Raw genomic sequence first — 11,489 nt, 5'->3', positions numbered from 1 at the left:
CAGGCATTGATTATAAAATAGGAGAAAAGAACATAAACATAGTGCCCTTATGGAACTTATGATTTAGTAAAATCCTGGTAGCATAGTGCATTCAGGTATTACTTCCAGAGTATTGGGTACTCTTGTTATCATGCCTCTAAGCATCAAAGTCAAGAGCTTTATTTACTATTTTTAAGGGCTTTTCCATATGCAAACTCAATATCCTAGTTTAAAAATCTGGTTATTTAAATGTTCACATCCCGAGATTTTAAATAGTTCCTCCTATTCTTTTAAAAAGTTGTGTGTTCGTACCAGTGTGTGTCTGTTTTCTCAGTCACCAGTAACGAAACAGTTTATGTCCAACAATAGGCTAACAATGTTACATGTTAATTTGAAGGGCATCCTAATGTTCACAGTGGATCTAAACGTTCAGAAAACACTTCCTTGAGATTTACACTGTTTAATTTATAAGGTCAGCCCTGGGAAAGACACAGTCCTGCGATCAAATATGTGTTCACACTTGCAGTGAGTGTTTCTGGCTCTTTTGATGTTAGCTGCATGCTTATTTTTTTCTGGGGCAAGCAGACATTAGCTTTCTTCCGAGCCTTGTTTGTGTGTATACTGTGCATGTACATTTCTTAAGCGATGTAGAAATTAGATAACCCATTCTTTTTTTGAAGGAGGAGGCTTTTTTTAATCATGAAGAAATTAGCCAACACACACACACATTGATGCATGTAGATACCAGATCCCTTGGATGAGTGGCTTTTTTTGAGGAAGCTGAGGCTATTGGTTGAAAACTTGGCTGGAAAAATAGAGATTCCATATGTTTTGGTTAAACAAACAAACAAAAATCTAAGAAATAAATATGAATAAAAATACTACTGAATAATCTCAGAGTTTAATTAATATTCAGTAATGAAAGTAAGCTCCAGAGGGAAGAGACTAGTCCTATTTTGTTCATTGCTGTATCTGCACGATTTAGCATAGTAGTGCCAGGATGGTAATAGGTGCTCAGTGAGTACATCTAAATAGATGAGATCCCTGTGAGATTTTGACTTCACAGTATAATAAGTGACTTCATGAATAAGTCAAAATCTCCATGGTGAGTTTTAATTTAATCTTTGACTATTGTATGGTCTTGGAACCCTTCTGAGGACACACAAAATGAAAGTACATTTTGAACTTAAGTCAACTTAAGTCAACCTTCTCAGTATTTTATTAGATTAAAAATAATTAGCAGCACTTGTCTCTAGGTCATTATAATCCTCTCGCACTTATTCTTAAAACCTGATGTAGTTTGTGTGATCCTAGGTCCTTTAAGGTGCTCTGCTTGAGTTCTTTTAGAAATATTTGAAATTTGGAGACTTACTGTTTCAGGAGCCACAGCTTGGTAAGAAGTATAAAGAAACTCTACTGAAAGTTGAACAGTGGAGGCTCCAGGGATGTGAAAACAAATAGTCTCATGAATGTTGAAAACTTAATCTGCTATCAAAGCACTTCGCCCAAATGCTACATTTTGAAGGTAGTGTAGGAGGAGAGAAGTTTACCACATCACAATACTATCTTTCTAGTTAAATTTATATTTATTCATATTATTCATGTTGGGAAACTTTTACCACAACTCTGTTATTACTGGAGAGTATTCTAGGCTTTTGAGTACTGTATGTACAAGACTTACAGTGTACTAAAAAAGATAGCACAAACAGAGAGCTGTACAATGTGTGAAATCATGTAGCTATAAAATAACTACAGCTAAGAAGCAAGAGAGTTGTTTTAAAGCTATCAGAGATAAACCTCAGTGTGGATTTCATTCCATGGGCATTTTCCTAAAGAACCAGTTTAACCTGAGTTGAACTGCCAACATTATCCATTTAGTAAGTGAAACTTGGCCAGTTCTCCTTTCTTTATGTTTCATATTTACTTATGATACCCCGTAGTTCACATCATGACAGAATTATCATATTCCACTCATGTTTGTTTCTCACACTCCATTTCTTTTATTATATATTATTTAATTGACCAGTGTACCCATTCTCTAATTGACTACCATTCTCCTAATCAACATTTTCAGTGTTATAACTTTGTGTTTCTAGAGTCGTGGGAGGAGTATCTCCTTACAAAGCAACTATACCAGATAAAACATAATTTCTTAGTGACTTGTTAGACTTCCATGAATTAAGTGAAAGTTCTGAAGCTTTTCTCTTCGCCCCTTCACCAAAAGTGAGCTAAACCCAGACTGGGGAGAGCAAGCAGGGAATGCAAGTTTGCATGGATGAAAAATGCTGACATTGATACTGCAGTTATATTGAGACTAAGCCCAGAGTCACTGGCAGAGAGAGGGCGTTGAATCCATGGGTTTCACTCTAAGCTGGCACCTTGAAGTTGGCTAATGTGATGTGACATTACTGCCTTCCTCTGACTCCTGTCAGAAGTAAACACAGATTTATCTCCAGGAAATTATTCCAGTTTTCACCTCCATGTTACGTATGGCTTAAGATAAACCTTATATGAGCTTCCACATTACAACAGTTTACCATATGAGTGTGGATGTAAATCACTACATGTGAAGTCAGTAGGAAAAGCAAATAATAGCTTTAGATACCCAGGAACTTCAGATCAGCAGTCTTCATTTAGAAAATAATAATTAATAAATGTTTAAAGAAATGAAAATTACACTTATAAATTGATCAAGCTACATGAGACTATAAATAACCAGGAATATTCAAAAAAGAAACAATAGCATTTTTGAATGGACAATCTAATTATTGAAATTTAAAACATATGGATAAGTTAAGTAATATATTAGCAAATGAGTTAATCAGAGGTTAAATCTGAAGATATTAGCCAGAATACTTAAGAGAGGGGAAGGGGATGGAAAATATCAAAAGTGGATATTAAGATATGAAAATACAAGAAGCTGTTCTGACATGCATCTAATTAGAGTCCCAGAAGAAAAGAATATTGAATGGAAGATAAGCAATCAATATTTGAGAAGATTATGGCAGATGAGTTCTTAAAACTGATGAAAGACATAAACACACAGATACAAAATAGGATAGCTTATGCTGAGCAGAATATGTAGATCTTCCTCGACTTATGATGGGTTTATGTCCCAATAAACCCAGTATAAGTTGAAAATAACGTAAATCAAAAATGCATTTAATACAACTAACCTACTGAAATCATAGCTTAGCCTAGCCTAACTTAAATGTGCTCAGAATACTTGTACCCTATAGTTGAGAAAAGTCTTTTAACACAAAGCCTATTTTATAATAAAGTGTTGACTATCTTATGTAATTTATTGAATACTGTACTGAAAGTGAAAACCAGAATGGTTGTCTGGGTACAGAATTGTTGTAAATGTACTGGATTTTTCCCCTCCTAATCATGTGGCTGACTGGGAGCTGGGGTTCCCTGCTTCGACCCAGCATCATGAGAGAGTATCGTACCACATATCCTGCATATTATTAGCCCAGTAAAAGATCCAAATTCAAAATTCAAAGTACGGTTTCTACTCACTGCATATGGTTTTTGCACCATCCTAAGGTTTAAAGATTGTAAGTCGAACCATCATAAGTTGGGGGCCATCTGTATACAAATAAATTCAGTCATAGACATCTTGTAGTAAAAATTGACATGCTAAGGCAGAGAGATTCCTTAGAGCAGCTAAAGAGAAACAACAGCTCAACTATTCAGAAAAGACTATTAGGTTAACAGTAGACTTTATATCAGCCACAGTGGAAACCAGAAGACGGAGGAATACTATTCAGTTTTGAAGGAAAAAAACAAAGTCAACCTAGTATTCCCTACCTGTCAAAACTACCTTCCAAAAATAAGAGCAAAGACATTTTCACATAAACAAAGACCAGGGAACTGAAAGTCTCAACAGCCATAGCATGCCTAATTTATGCAGTTAAAAAGGGATAGACTGAGTTATTGGGCAACACTATTATGTGAGTTTGCAGGGAGGTTGATCAGAATTAAGGTGTTCTAAAGTGCTTGAATTGTCTGGAGTTAGTGAGTTAGGACTTTGTTATGCATATTTTGATAACTTTAGGGATAACTAATGAAAGAGTAGGAAATGAGTACATAACTTCCAAAGCTTTAGAGGAGAAAAATGGACAACAAAATAAACAACACCCATAAAATTCAATCTTTTTTTTAATGTATCCTTTTTTAGCGGATACATGGGAAAAAAGTAGACAAATAGAATTTTTAAAGGAAGATGGTAAAAAAAAAGTCCAGATATCAAAAATCTTAATGAACCTGTGGGGATTAAACTTCCCACTTAAAAGATATTATCAGACATATTAAAAAAAAATTTAACTATAAGATGTTTATAGGTTACACACTTAAAGCATAAGGCTATGGAGAGTTTGAAAGAGCAAAATAGACTAAGTTATAGGTGCAAATATAAACCAAAGAAAAATTGAGGTAGCTTTATTAATCTCATACAATTTAGACCCTAAGACAAAAAGCATATGCGGGAAAAGTCATTACTAATGATAAGAGGTTCAGTTCATCAGGGAGATATAATAATTCCAAATATATAAAATATAAATATAAATAAATATATATGTAAAGCAAAAATTGATCAAGAACTACAGGGAAAATATGACAAACCACAATCACAGTTGTACATTTTAGGAAACCTCCCTTATTAAAGGTTGAACAGAAAAAATTTTTTCAAAATATAAAATATTTGAGCAACAAATTAAGAAAAGTATTTATTTATTTATTTATTTATTTATTTATTTATTTATTTATTTATTTATTTATCTTGGCAGTGCCGTGTGGCTTGCGGGATCTCAGTTCCCTGACCAGGGATTGAACCTGGGCCATGGCAGTGAAAGCCCAGAATCCTAACCTCTAGGTCACCAGGGAACTCCCTGTTTTTTTTTTTAACTTGATTTAATTAAAATACATAAATTCTACACCCAACAATTGGAGAATGCACATGCTTTTCAAGCAGATATAAAATGCTTATAAAATTTGACACATACTAAGCCAATAAGAAATCAGATTTCAAAAAAACAGTATCATATAGAACATACCCTTATACTCAGTGTAATTAAATCAGACCTCTATAGCAGAAAGGTAAGGATAGATGAAATCACACAAGGCAAATATTAACCAAAGAAAAAAATGAGGTCATTTTATTTATTCCAGGAAACATAGGTGTTAAGACAAAAAATATATAATGGATAAAAAAATGGATAAAAATTGCCAGTACTTATGATTTTATAAAGTGAATTTAGCAAATTCTGGCAATATCAGATGCTCGTGTTCCCAAAGACCATGTAATTTCACTCCTCAGAAGAAAACTTCTTGTATGGGAGCACTAGGAAACGTGTGCAAAAATGTTCAAAGTAGTATGTTTTTAAAGAGCAAAACAACCGAAACAAAAATTAAAAAGCAAAACAAATAAGAAAAAAACCTCAACTATACATAAGAGGTTAGTTAAGTAACTTATAGGTTTGTCATACAGTGGAATATTATACAATAGTGAATTTGAATAAATGACAGTTGAATACAACATGGATGTCTTATAAGTATAATTTTGACCGAATAAAAACAAATCAAAGACAACTATTTGTAGCTTCATACCACTTCATAGAAGTTCATAAAAGAAGTTCATAAAAACTAGCAAAACAAAACTGTATACATATATTCATATATATTTATATATGTATACACCATGTGTATTTGTTACATTCATATACATATATTGAACTGTACCATAGACATTAGTTTCCCTCCATAAATATATCATTCTTTCTTTCTCTGTATATATATATGTGTACATAGACTCTTTGTCACTCTGTATCTCTCTATAGATAAAGAATATATATACATATATCAATCATATTTTATGATCCTATGATTATGTTCATTTTCATTTTTTGCTAAACCTAGATATGAATGTGTATATATGTGTGTGTACATGTGTGTGATTAATATTACACGATAAAATTTTAAAATAAAAATGAGGCATAAATTCTCATCAATACACATATCCAATAAATATTTGAATAAATAGTCAACTTCCCTTATTATTAAAAAACTACTTGAAAATCAATGATATAGTCATTATCTACCTAATTGACTAGAATGTGGGAAAATGTATATATTTTTTGGTAGTGTATGTGATGACAAGCATCTGTCTGTTAGTTAAAATTTTTGAAACAGTGATTGAATATTTTATACATAAAATATATATCTCAGGCTAAAGCAAATAACATTGGATGCAGCAGCTGATTAAATTAATGTAGCTACTGCACAATTTCTACCTTAAAAGAGCTCTGGGAAGGAACATGAACTGTGTGCTCTGCTAGTTCTGAAGAATAGATTTTATGATAAGCACTTAATTATCAGCACATCTGAAAAAGCTAAGTACACAGTGCATTAGTACAGAGTTTCTAAAAGGGTGAGTACCAAGATGGTTACAGCTAGATTTGTGTATTTTATGTGTCATGTTCTTTTAAACAATACCTAATAAATCAGTTGCCTGTAAAACCTTGAAATGGACATCATGGTTCAAGTTGAAAATTCCCATTGTGAGAGAGAAAGTTACCCAAGGTATTATAGTCCATCAAGAAAATAACCCACAATTGCACTACCTTTATTTGGATACATTATTTATTAGAAATTTCAGATTTAATGGTCCTGAAGACTTTATATAGGAACAGTTATCAAGTCTTAGAATAAGATAAATTTTAGCCATGATTTACATTTCATATTATATAATTTATTTCCCTTTTCTTGTTTACTGTCTATTTCATGGGAAGATTTATTTTTCTGTTTTGAATGTTTGGCAGGGATATCTTCTTTTTGAAAGTGAATCATAAAGTGAGATTTTTCAGCTATGACATTAGTTGTGTTTTCTTCTACCACGTGAAGGTGAAATCACCCCGTACCCTTCTAAAAAAAACCCAGGCACTCCAAATGAGTAAATACTCATCATATTATTTCAGTATAAAAATACAACATGAGTGGATTGAATAGAATCTTATTCATTCAGAATTTCAATTTTCCTTAGATTATATTTTGTAGACTACTCCTTTGCACTTGACTAAGGCTGAATATTAAATTTTCAACTTTTAAAAGTTGATTATCGGTTACCCACCTATATACACCTGTAATTCCTTTTCTGTTTTTGTCCCTCAAATACTTTCTTCAGATGCTTTTCATTCCAACATTCAACAGTGCCAGTGACCTCCAGTGCCACACCTGTAGACTCTTATGACACAAAAAATGACTAATTAGTTGTCACATATACTGAACTATATTTAAATTAAATCACTTCATTTACTCTTTCTTTGTGACAATTTATCTGTAGGTATTTGTTTCCATAATTACCAAAAAATACCTTTGAAGTCTTAATTGATTAGTATTTATAATTTATTCATTTACTTTGATGTCCATTTAGTCATTGAAGAAGAAAAACCATGGTTAAAACTATTGAAAGTGAAATACAGTTATTCGGTGAAGGAGAGCTTTTTAAGTCATGGCATAAATCTCTGGAAGTTAACATTAAAAGGAAAAAAACAAAGCGTTGTTTAGAGCTGACTCCACAAATACTGTGAGCTGTTTGTTATGAAAATCGAAATATAGAAATATTATCAGAGTAGAGCAAAAGACTAGCACCTTTTAGCTGATTTTTTTCTAGACTCTAGAAAACCTCAGTTCTTTATGAATTATGGAAATGATTTTTAATCTCTACTAATGAATAAAATGCTACTCCTAGGACAAAAGGTATTGAAATATGAATGGATCTGAAATAAATGCTTTTTTATAGCACATGAAAATTCTGTCAAGTAGGAAAGGGAATAAAACATCTTTTCTCAAAGAAATTTTAAGTCACTTGAATTAAGTACAATTTGGTTTTTTTATGCAGCTTGATGTAGTTTTCTCTGGAGGCAAAAGATGATTATCTCTTTTATCAAAGTTGATTGTGTTCATTGTCTAAAGTTTTGCACTGGAAAAATTGAGATTTTATGTAAGTATGTCCCAAACACTGTATGGGACATACTTACATTAAAATATTATTTGTTTATTATCTGAAATTCACATTTAACTGGGCATCCTGTATTTTATCTGGCACCGATAATGGTAGGGAGATCTACAGACTGCCATCTTTTTTCCTCAGGTAGCATGAAGAGAATGTTTGCTATCCAGTTGGCAGCAGAGTATAGAATTTAAATTAATGCAAATATATTTGCAGTGTCTTTAAAATTAGTTGGGCTTAATGTAGCTAGAAGTTCTAGGAGTTTTTAAATAATGAAGAGTTTATTCAGAGAACCATTCAAAATATACCATCTGCAAAATATCTATGTACTTCTTAATATTTCTCTGCTGCTTTATGACTTTACATATTAAGTCTAGCATTACCAGAGCTGTGGTGGTTCATTCCTTTGGTTATTAAGTAGATATTTACTGTCTGGATGTTCGGGGTGGAGCTGGAAGGGATATAGAGATGTGTGGGCTTTGATCTTGATTTTAAGGCAATTACAATATAACTGTAAAGTAAGACATACATGATTATTTGGTAAATGAGAGCTTTTTAAATGATGAAATAAATCTTTTTATGCCATCACTTAAATCAAAGGCCATTCATTTTAATAAAACGCAATGTGAAAAAAATCCTCTGGATGACAGAGTGTCACAGTAGCTCAGAGGATGGTAGGTTTACTCTTGGGTTTGAGTCATTTGGGAAGTCTTTACGGATGAGAAGGTAGTTAAGGTGGGTCTTGAAAAATGAAGAGAAAACTCCCTGAACCTTCTGAGGTTTTCATATTAATGTTGATAAAATGAAATGCATTCAGTAGGTTAGAGCAGAGTCCAAACTAATGTAGTTTCTCAATGACTAAACTTTAATTCTTCAGTAATGTTTCTTATACTAGGCATTAAAATAATCTTTTTATTTTGGGGGGACATGGCATTAAGTTGAAGGGCTTTTCAGTTATTGTTGAGAGTGACACAAGTCAGAAATATACCCAAATCTTTCAGGAACTAATTCCTGAACAAGCTAGTAGTGTTGCATCAACTACCAAACAGCATACATGCAAGAATAACTATGGACACGAGCTAAAATACTGCATCACGTGCTCCGTATTATTTTATGAATTGACTTGTCTGTGCTTCACATTCTTATTGTGTGAAGTAGGGATGGAAATAGGTACTATGTGTGATTGTTGTAGAGTAATATATATAAATGGCCTAGAACTAAAGAATACTAAAAGATGATCCCCAAACAATGAAATAAAGAAGATGAATGACTATTTGGGGATTATGCTTGACAATGTCATGTGTATAGTTTTAGCTTATAAAGCTGTTAGGGTTGACTTTCGGAGGTGGGAGTATGTGCTTTAAGAGGGAAGACGATGTTACTCATCATAAAGAATTCATTTGGGAATGTTCTTTCAAGTACTGAGTATACATACTGAGAGTTCATTCCAATCTAATACTCATCTTGACGTATTTCTGACTATGGCTTCATGACTTTTGCTATTTAAGGTGTGGTCTGGGAACCAACAGCATCAGAATCATCTGAGATTTTGTAAGAAATAGAGACTATTGGGTACCACCCCAGATGTCCAGAATCAGAATCTGAATTTTAACAAGATTCCCAGATGATTCTTCTGCATGTTAGGGTTTAAGAAGCACCGCTCTAGATGTTAGCATAGGTGATTGAAAAGTTCCATGTTGCTCCCAGCTTTTGAAAGTACAGTGATGTTGTCTTTTTAATATATTTCCTATCATTTATTTGATGACTATTATATGGAGAAAGAAGTCCTTCAGTTCTCTAGAGTATTATGCAGCAAATTGCCTTTCCTGCTTCACCTCAGGGTGTTCAATGGCCTGAAAGATGGAGCAGTTTAGCAGTTTACTGCTTAATTGTCAAGCTTTACGCTCTTTTCATTAATAGGAGTCACACTCAGAATCTTATGATTCTGAATAACAAAGATAGTAAGGGCATTACCTGTGTTTTATTAGAGTCACAGGTGGTAGAGGATGTCTTTGAGTGTGTTCATTCAGTTGTTTTGAACCAGGATATATCTACTAATGCAGTTTGTGACTGGTCCCTGCATGGGTGTCCCCTGAAGACCTTACTAAAATTTCAGATTCTCAAGTTATGTCCAGGAGATTCAGATCTTCAATAGGGCAACTGAGAGGCCCTGGAATCTGTATTGCTAAGAAACTCCTTCAGTTGCAGCGCTGCTTGCAGCCCGTTTTGCAGACCATTGCTGTAGTCAGTCTCACTTCTGTCAGTTAGAAGACCTTTCCCTTCTCCTCATGTTTTCAATTTTTAGCCCTCATTTTTCATGGTCAGTATTGTCAGTAATTTTATTTATTTTTGTATAAAGTTAAAAATTCAGGCAACAGAGGATAGAAAAATAGAACATCAGTCTGGAAGGTAGAAGCCCTTTATTCTTGACTTGATGTTGACTAAATGGACACGGCACTGTCTTCATTTTACTTATCTATAAAATGGGCTTTATACCTCAGTGGAATGTGAGATCACATATGTGTGAGTGCTTTGAAGTCTTCAGAAGAAAAGGTGTGTGCGTTGAGCTTGTTATTGCCACCTCGTTTTAATATCCTTCCTGTTAGTATGTGTTTTTCTTTTCAACGTAAAACCCGGTTCTCACTGAAAACTTATCTCTGCAGTTTCTGTCTCCTTTCTGCTTTACACCCAGCCTCACCGTCCTCTGCATTCGGACAGTCCTCCAGCACCTGTATCACGGAAGGTTTTGCCTTGATCAGTCAGAATAAGAGCTCCTCTGTGGGCAGATCAGAACAGCTCTTGCCGAGACCTGTAAGGAGTCAGGGAGTTGTCCGTTGGGACAGGAACTTGAAACTAGAAAACCTAGAAGCCCCCAGACACCTTGTTTCAGAGTGATACGTTGTGATGAATTCATTGCCTAGACAGGACACACCCAGAACTCCTTGTATATTTAGGAGGACATGTCAGTCAAATACCAGTTAAAGGTTGGATGTATTCGTCTTTTTTTGGTGAAGGAATAGGTTGGCTCAAGGACATTTCTAGATTGCAGAGTAAGTAGATATTGAAGGCACATAATCTTAATTACTGAGATATATTACTAGATATATTATGGTTCTAAACCACCCTCCTGAATACACTTACAAAGCATCCCTACCTCTGAAGACTTCAAGAAAACACAAGTAATGCCCTTTCTGTCTTTGTTATTCAGAATTTTAAGATTATGGGTCTGACTACTATTATTGAAAAAAGAGTAAGCCTTGACAATTAAGTTAACTGCTAAACTGCTGCATCTTTCAGGCCATTGAACACCACTAGATGAAGCAGAAAAGGCAAAAAATATATTCCACCTGGTAATGTCTTAAAACAAAGGATCTTCTAGGAAATAAACATGGTTTTAAGAAAGATGTCTGTCATGGTTAAGGTACCTGGGGGAGTGGAAAAAGAATGATACCAAAATGCCAGTTGGTAAGTTTTAGCTCCTTTGAATAGAGTGCAGAAT

At 33.8% G+C, this 11,489-nt stretch overlaps 1 protein-coding gene across 6 annotated transcripts in view; it reads left to right on the top strand.

The window, feature by feature from the left end:
• TRPS1 (transcriptional repressor GATA binding 1) overlaps positions 1-11,489 on the top strand; it is a 253,448-nt gene that overhangs the window by 63,177 nt on the left and 178,782 nt on the right. The gene's annotated exons all lie outside the window — the stretch shown is intronic.

The sequence above is a fragment of the Eschrichtius robustus genome, chromosome 17, assembly GCF_028021215.1.
Source record: "Eschrichtius robustus isolate mEscRob2 chromosome 17, mEscRob2.pri, whole genome shotgun sequence".
Classification (NCBI taxonomy): domain Eukaryota; kingdom Metazoa; phylum Chordata; class Mammalia; order Artiodactyla; family Eschrichtiidae; genus Eschrichtius; species Eschrichtius robustus.
The sequence above is the reverse complement of the archived record's forward strand: the minus strand, read 5'-3'. Positions and strand labels throughout refer to the sequence as shown.